Below are 8,429 nucleotides of genomic sequence, written 5' to 3' on the forward strand. Positions count from 1 at the left end.
AGTTTCTTGAGCAGATGGAACAGGAACCAATCTACACTGACACACCCCTGGAGCCCTGACCAGGGGTATTCTACCTGCTACCTAAAATCCATAAACCTGGGAATCCAGATGCCCCATCGTCTCAGGCATTGGCACCCTGACAGCAGGATTGTCTGGCTGTGTAGATTCTCTCCTCAGGCCCTAGGCTACCAGCACTCCCAGCTATCTTCGAGACACCACTGACTTCCTGAGGAAACTACAATCCTTTGGTGATCTTCCAGAAAACACCATCCTGGCCGCTATGGATGTAAAAGCCCTCTACACCAACGTTCCACAGAAAGGTGGACTACAAGCCATCAGGAACAGCATCCCCGATACCATCACGGCAAACCTGGTGGCTGAACTTTGTGACTTTGTCCTCACCCACAACTATTTCAGATTTGGGGACAATTTATACCTTCAAGTCAGTGGGACTATTATGGGTACCTGCATGGCCCCTCAGTATGCCAACATTTTTATGGCTGACTTAGAACAACGCTTCCTCAGCTCTCGTCCCCTTATACCCCTACTCTACTTGTGCTACATTAATGACATCTTCATCATCTAGATCCATGGGAAGGAGGCCCTTGAGGAATTCCACCATGATTTCAACGATTTCCACGATTTCCACCCAACCATCAACCTCAGCCTGGACCAGTCCACACAAGAGGTCCACTTCCTACACACTACAGTGCTAATAAGCGATGGTCACATAAACACCACCCTATACTGGAAACCTACTGACTGCTATACTTAACAACATGCCTCCAGCTTTCTTCCAGACCACATCACACAATCCATTGTCTACAGCCAAGTTCTAAGATACAATCACATTTGCTTCGATCCCTCAGACAGAGACAAGCACCTATAGGATCTCTATCAAGCATTCTTAAAACTGAAATACCCACCTGGTGAAGTTAAGAAACAGATTGACAGAGTCAGAAGGGTATCCAGAAGTCACCTACTACAAGACAGGCCCAACAAAGAAAGTAACAGAATGCCACTAGCCGTCACCTTCAGCCCCCAGCTAAAATCTCTCCAGCACATCATCAAGGATCTACAACCTTTCCTGAAGGACACTCTCTCACTCTCACAGACCTTGGGAGACAGGCCAGTCCTTGCTTACGGACAGCCCCCCAACCTGAAGCAAATACCAGCAACCACACACCACACAACAAAAATACCAACCCAGGAACCAAACCCTGCTACAAAGCCCGTTGCCAACTCTGTCCTCATATCTATTCAAGGGACACCATCATAGGACCTAAACACATCAGCCACCCCATCAAGGGCTCATTCAGCTGCACATCTGCCAATGTGATATATGCCATCATGTGCCAGCAATGCCCCTCTGCCATGTACATTGGCCAAACTGGACAGTCTCTATGCAAAAGAATAAATGGACACAAATCTGACATCAGGAATCATAACATTCAAAAACCGGTAGGAGAACACTTCAGTCTCTCTGGTCACTCAATAACAGACCTAAAAGTGGCAATTCTTCAACAAAAAAACTTCAAAAACAGACTCCAACTTGAAGCTGCAGAACTGGAATTAATTTGCAAACCATCAGATTAGGCCTGAATAGAGACTGGGAGTGGTTGGGTCATTACAAAACCTAAACTTAATTTCCCCAATACTAATTTCTCCCTACTGTTACTCACACCTTCTTGTCCACTGTCTGTAATGGGCCACTCTCTTACCACTTCAAAAGTTATTTTTCCTCCCTTGGTATCCTGCTGTTAATTGATTTATCTCATTAGACCTCACACTTGGTAAAGCAACCCCCATCCTTTCATGTATTTATACCTGCTCCTGTATTTTCACTCCATGCATCTGATCAAGTGGGTTCTAACCCACAAAAGCTTATGCTCAGATAAATTTGTTAGTCTCTAAGGTGCCACAAGGACTCCTTGTTATTTTTGCTGGTACAGACTAACAGGGCTACCACTCTGAAACCAGTCTACATCAGTGATACTCAGACAGTGGCTCTTTTATGTGTCTCCTGCGGCTCTTTGTAGCACCTGATATTAAAACACTGTGTGACTTAATTATTAACCAATCTAAATTGTTAACCACTCGGTGCTTTTACTATGTTATTAACCAATTGTAGTTGATAAAATAATAATACTTGGTCATTCATTTTACTGAGAGAATAATATACATATATAATAAATAAAACAATTCATACTACTGTGGCTTTTTGGGTAATGTTGATTGCTAATTTGGCTCCTGAACCACTGAGGTCTGAGTATCACTGGTCTAAGTAAAACAAGACATTACGGATGGAAACAGACAGATGGTGGGAGTAGCAGGAACAATGAGACGATATTGGTCCGCATGACAGGCTAGTCTCTTGCACGCTAGTAGTCAAACTGTTGTCAAGTTTTATGTAGGCATCATGCCAAAGTTTTAAGGAATTTGAAGGCGGATAATGAGGTGGCTTTGTGGATATCTACCAAGAGCACCTTCTAAGCGTGTGGGGCAGCATGGGAGAAAGGATGAAGGTATCTGAAAATGTAACAAGTGGACAGTGAAGATTCACGTCATTGGGCAATCAGAGGCAAACACTGAGAAATCACTGAGTCTCAGAATGTGAGACTTGGCAAGCACTGCACTAGAGTACTGGTTTTCTGTAGCTAAATACAAATAAATCTACTTGGTAACAACTTGCACAACAGGATATGTGTACACTCAGCTAGCCAGGGCTGTGAAATCCTTGACCATAGGTTTCCTATTCATCAGTCCATTGTATATGTATGAAGGGTGGGTCCAGGATCTGTTCCTAAATTGGTAGTATCTGTCTGTGTCCTCAACTGCCTTTGACTTCAATGTTTCTTTGCTACTTGGAGCTGATTAGTAAATATATGGTAAAGGTAATAAAATTAGTTGTTGTTTTTTTAAAATTATGTGTGTTCATCCATACAAGTTTTCTTTCCATAGAAAAGGATTCTGAAATGTCATTATCTGGTGAGAGAGGGAGAACACAGTGTTTCAGTGGTAGGGTTTAGCTATTGGCTGCAAGCTACAAGTACTGTGAGTTCTGTAGGCTGCTATAAGGCTTTTGGGTCCTCTGGGATTCTAAAATCTCGATCCATTATTTTGTGATGTACTTTTCATTACTAAGATTGTCTCTCAGATTCTAAATATTCCCTACATACTAATGCAAAGATCTTGTAAGAGAAAAATCACTATTTAGGAACAGAACATATTGATACCAATGAAACAGTAAATAAGGCTAAGTTTTTGTCACGATTATTTTTAGTAAAAGTCATGGACAGGTCATGGGCAATAAACAAAAATTCACGGATGCCCTTGACTAGTTTCTGACTTCGACTAAAAATAATTGTGACAAAATGGGGGGGAGGGGTGTCCAGCACCCACTGCTGCTGTGGCTCTGGGGTCCACAGGTGCCCGTGGAGGCTGAGAGTACTGAGGTTGCCCCCCACGGCAGCTGGGAGCTGTGGGGTCTCCCCACTGCCTGCGGCAGCTGGAAGTGGCAGGGGGCCCCCCGCTGCAGAGCTCTGGGGCTGGAGGCTGGGAGTTATGGGGGGCTCGCCACTTGCAGCAGCAGAGAGCTACAGGGCCGTGCTGGCTTAACGCTCCAGCCCAGCTGCCCTAGTGCTGAAGTGGAAGATGTCACGGAGGTCTCTGGAAGTGATGAATTTAAACTACTGTTAAAAAAATGACAGTTTTGGTGATATGATTAACTTTTGTGGTGCAAAGCAAACTTTGATCCAGCTTAACTGGTATGTGGGAATTAGGCTGCACAGTTAGCTTCACAGTGTAGGGGCTGTTGCTAGGGAAAAGATGGCATGACTGGAGTGTACTTCTGCAGCTGCTGGAATGGTCCCTGGTGGATGATGTCAGCTGGCATAATTTAGAGCAGCAATTTGTTTCTTGGGACCTGATTGGCAGCCTGAGGATCAGCCATCTTTATGTTCTTCCCATCTGAGCTCCTCTGAACACCAAACATCCAGTCCCAAGGATCTGGAACACAGCTTTGCAAGGGCTCCCGGCATCTTTGCATGCCTGAATGTTTAGGAGGTGGGGCGAGAGTAGATCAGGGAAGTGATTTGTTATGATCTGGGTGAAACCTTGTTATGGGTTGAGTTAAAAAGTCATTCAAACTGATGTGTGAACACACCCTTCATTCAGGATATTTGTAAGAGACACTTAAGGGGCCACACCGTAAACAAGGACTAATAGATTCTGCCCAGAAGCTAGCAGTACTCTGTGGGCAGGGGATTCCACTGTGTATTGGGACCAGGGGTGTGGGTGTGTGTGAGAGAAAACAGAACACACAAACTGAAAGCAGACACAGAACAGAGGCAGAGACAAAAAGCAAGAAAGCCAAGCAGTAGCCTTTGAGCACAGTGTGTGACCCTGGAAACACTAAAGAGAGCACTTTTGGGTTTGGTGTTAGGTAAAGAGGCTTCAGTCTATAAGTTAAGAAACTGCTTCTTTTGTTCTTAGTTTCTCTTCTGTTCAGAGAAGCAGGACTTAGTACATCATTTTAAATAAGATTGCATTAAAGAAAAGACCAGACTCCATCAATTTTTACTTCCAGCTGGAACATCCCCAGAGCACTGAACTTTGACTAACTACTCAGATCAAAAAGGGGCAACACTGGTGTCAGCAATAGGATCCAGGTTCCAAGGAGAGAGATTGTGAGCTGGTATTCCTGTTGAACCAAGATGGAACTGTGATGCTTTGGGGGTCCACCCAGACGTGTAAGAGGTTCTGGCACCACCTGTCTAGTAACCCTGGGTGCGTCTGTGCTGTGCAGGTTTGACCTGGAGCTCTGACCCCAGCAACATACAGCATAGGGCCCTCACCCTGGATTCCACCAACCTAGTTACTCCTTGCAGAGTGACACCAAAAGCCCTTCCAGTCCCAAGTTTCCTCAAAACTGACATGACACCTTTTAGATACAGATTATGACAACAGTGTGTTGGGGCAATGAGTGTGTGTCAGGTAAGTTGTGGTATGGTGGTATGTAAGTTGTGGTATGGTGTGCCCTCCACTAGTTAGCACTGAGGGACTCCCTGGGTCACAGGAATGTATAATGGAATTACTTGCAGAAATCAGAAATGGCCAGCAGGAATTAAAATGAGACCTAAAACTGGAGCTGGAGATTTTGCAAAAGGAATTAACACAGGACCTAAAACAAGAGCTGGAGATTTCCCAGAAAAAGCTCAGAGATGATTTGTAGGTTGAGATAAGATCCCTTTTGGAACAGAAATGACAAAGTGCCTGGACAAACTGGAAACCAACTGCCATGCAGCGAGGCTGGAATGGTAAAATAGCTTGATGAGATAAGCAGCAACCTGACTGCCACAGAACAGAAGTTTTTCCGTGAAATAGTGGAGACCAAGCAGGCTTTGACCAGTTTGGAACTTGCTAAGAAAGATGAGCTGCAAGGACTTAAGGAGCTGAAATTTCAACTCCAGAAGGAACTTAAAGGGTCACAGACCACAGCAGAAGGCAACCGTCTGGATGTGGAAGTGACCAATTAGAGGACTTGGGTGAGACTGGATATTTACAACAGTTTTTTACCCTGTTTGTAATCCATAGAGGTGCAGAGGGGAGAGGTCAGGCTGTCCCAGCTCAGATGATTCAAAAGCCTGCTATCTTTGAGGGGAAAACTCCCTGTGAGGCTTATTTGGCTCAATTCAACATTGTAATTCGAATGGCTGGGAAGAAAGACAGAAAGGGGCAGCCAATTTCGGTGGCGCAGCTCTGATGCTGCTGCAGAACTCACACCCAGAAAAGAAAATAAGTTATCCAGACCTGGTACAAGCCTTTGACATGTAGTTTGGAGCTAGCTATCAATCTGAGCTGGCCAGGGCACAGCTGAGAGCTAGGAGAGGAAAATATGAACCCCCACCTCAACTGGCAGAGGACCTGTGGAGGCTTGTGTTCCTGGCATACCGAGACACCAACGAGGCCTTCCAGGATAAGTTGGTGATGGATCAATTTATAGATGCTAAGCTGGACTTGAACTTGCAGATTAGGATCAGTAAAAGGAGGCAAAAGGCACTCTAAGAGGCTATGGAATTTGCCACAGAACTTGAATCTTTCCTTGCAGCAGTGCACCAGAAGAGGAAGCAACTAAGCTGATCTCCAAGAGCCCTGTAAGTAGAGCTCTGTGTCTGATGAAAGAGCGGATTCTGATTTCATCCATGACATTATTGAATGATTAAAAAAACTGATAAATTCAGTTTGCAAAAGAAGGCAAAGCTGCAATAATGCAAAAATTAAAGGAAACAGTTCAGTTAAATGCTAGTAATGTGACAAAATTGGCCACAGAAGAAAGGATTGTTATAAATATAAGGTAGGCCAAGACGGACTGCCACAAGTGTCTTGTGAAAGGCAGTCTTCCAGTTTGGGAAAATGGAGAGCACAAAGCTGAAGGGTCAAAACTTGGTAGAATCACAAAGAGCAGCTCCACCGTTTTGTATTGATCTGGGCAGCTGAAGAACAATGGGAGCTTGGCTATTGAGCATGTAATAGGATCTATAAAATGCACAGCAGTGATTGAGACTGGCTCATATATAAGTTATTAAACCAGACATGCTAAAAAAGTCTAGGGAATCAGGTATCCAAACTGAACCACCTAATTGGACTGAAATTGAGACATTGATTGGGGTAAGGGCACCCATTCAAAAATTGGGTTTGAAGATTGGCCCTTTGGAACTTGAGCAAGAAGTCTGGGTGACTGAAATAGATGAGCTAATAATGGGCTTGGATTTCTTTATAGTTAACAACTGTGTAATCAGTGCCAGGAAAGGTGTCTTTCAAATTCAGTCTGTGGAAGTTCCCTTTAAAGGTATCGCCCAGGTGAGACAAATGGTTTTTTGGAATTGGTTTGCAGTGATCCAATTGTCCTGTCCCTGGGGGCAGAAACCATTATATCAGATACATGCATGCTGTGGTAGGCTTCTGGCATGAGAAAGATGGGGAGTGGTTGAAACTTATGTTGAAACCCAGAGTCTCAGGACAATCTTAGCTGCCTAAGCTCTTGTGAATCTGAAATAATAATTGATCCTTGTTCATTTGTTGAATGTTTCTGACAGGCAGCAAATAGTAAAAAAGGGAAACCATTGTAGTGGTCAGCAGAGTGTGATTTAGCATTTTCAGAGTTGAAAAAGGCTTTTGGGACTGTTCTTCTCTTGGCTTATCCATATTTCAAACCTCCTTTCATATTGGACACAGATGCTAATGCTTGTGGTTTGGGGGCCAGGATTTCAGATTGGCAGCCCTTCCTTCCCCCAAAATCTGAGATTGTAGCTATGGAAGTTGAGGCTTGAAAAGTTGTTATAGAGGTGAACTCTCATTTGAACAGAATGGGCAGGTTCTGCCAGCAAAATCAAAAGAAACAACAGGCATTCCTCAGGAGCTGCTGAAGGAAGAAGCCCCTTTTGGTGGTTGAAAGAGGAAGTGAAAACTCCCACAGGGGCTTGGATGGGAATAAAATTCAGTTGGGGTTGGTGATGTAAAAACATCTTGACGGAAAGACACTGCACATATGTAGATAGCTAACCTTGTATCATTTTCAGTTTGTTACATTGTTTGTATTTTCTGTTTGGGAATGGGTCGTACTGGGTGTCACCATTTTGACCGAGGAACGTAAAAACCCCAACAAATCAGTTATATGTGTGAGGAGAAGATGGTATGAGGAAGTCAGTGGAGTGGGAATCTCTTCTTTCCCTTTATTCACTATGGGATGGGGAGAGCTACATTCCAATGGGGGAAAAATACATTCTATGGCTGCAAAGCCTGTCCGGACCTGCTGGCAATTCTTTTGCAATGCGGTCAGCCTCTCGGTTGTGCTAACCCATTCAGTTTCCCTGGTGGTCAGTCAGGTGAGGAGATCCTGCACCTTCTAGTGGGAAATGGAGAAGGCATTCTTTGCCCTGATGTCTTCCCTCAGTGCCCCAATTGTTACACGTGTCCGTGAGAGAGGGCAGAGTTACAGAATGTGACCCTGGGGTGGGAATAGGGTTGGGCAGCAGTATAGGAATTACATGGCCATCCTAAAAGCTCTATCACCTTTAAGGATTGGCATAGCTCATCTGCAGTGAGGAAGATGGCGGGGTGATGCAGCTCTGGCTAAGAGCCACACTGCAAAAGCTACCATGCCAGCATATGGCCTTAGGTGGAAAACTGACATAAAAGATGAATGAACTGAGCCAGCAATATTTTTGAAAAATATCTGTAATCAGATGAGCATTGATTTTGCTGTCCACTGATGTGCTCTTTTTTGTAAATCAAGCAAGTGGTGATATTGCAGCCTTAGGATACACTCTGAGTTGAAACAGTTGCTATTGGAAAAAGGTGTATAGTGATTGACTGGTGGGCATGTAGGCCTGACAGAGAAAGGGTTACCCACTGATTATTCAAGTGAA

This window comes from Natator depressus, chromosome 9, assembly GCF_965152275.1.
Source record: "Natator depressus isolate rNatDep1 chromosome 9, rNatDep2.hap1, whole genome shotgun sequence".
Lineage (NCBI taxonomy): Eukaryota > Metazoa > Chordata > Testudines > Cheloniidae > Natator > Natator depressus.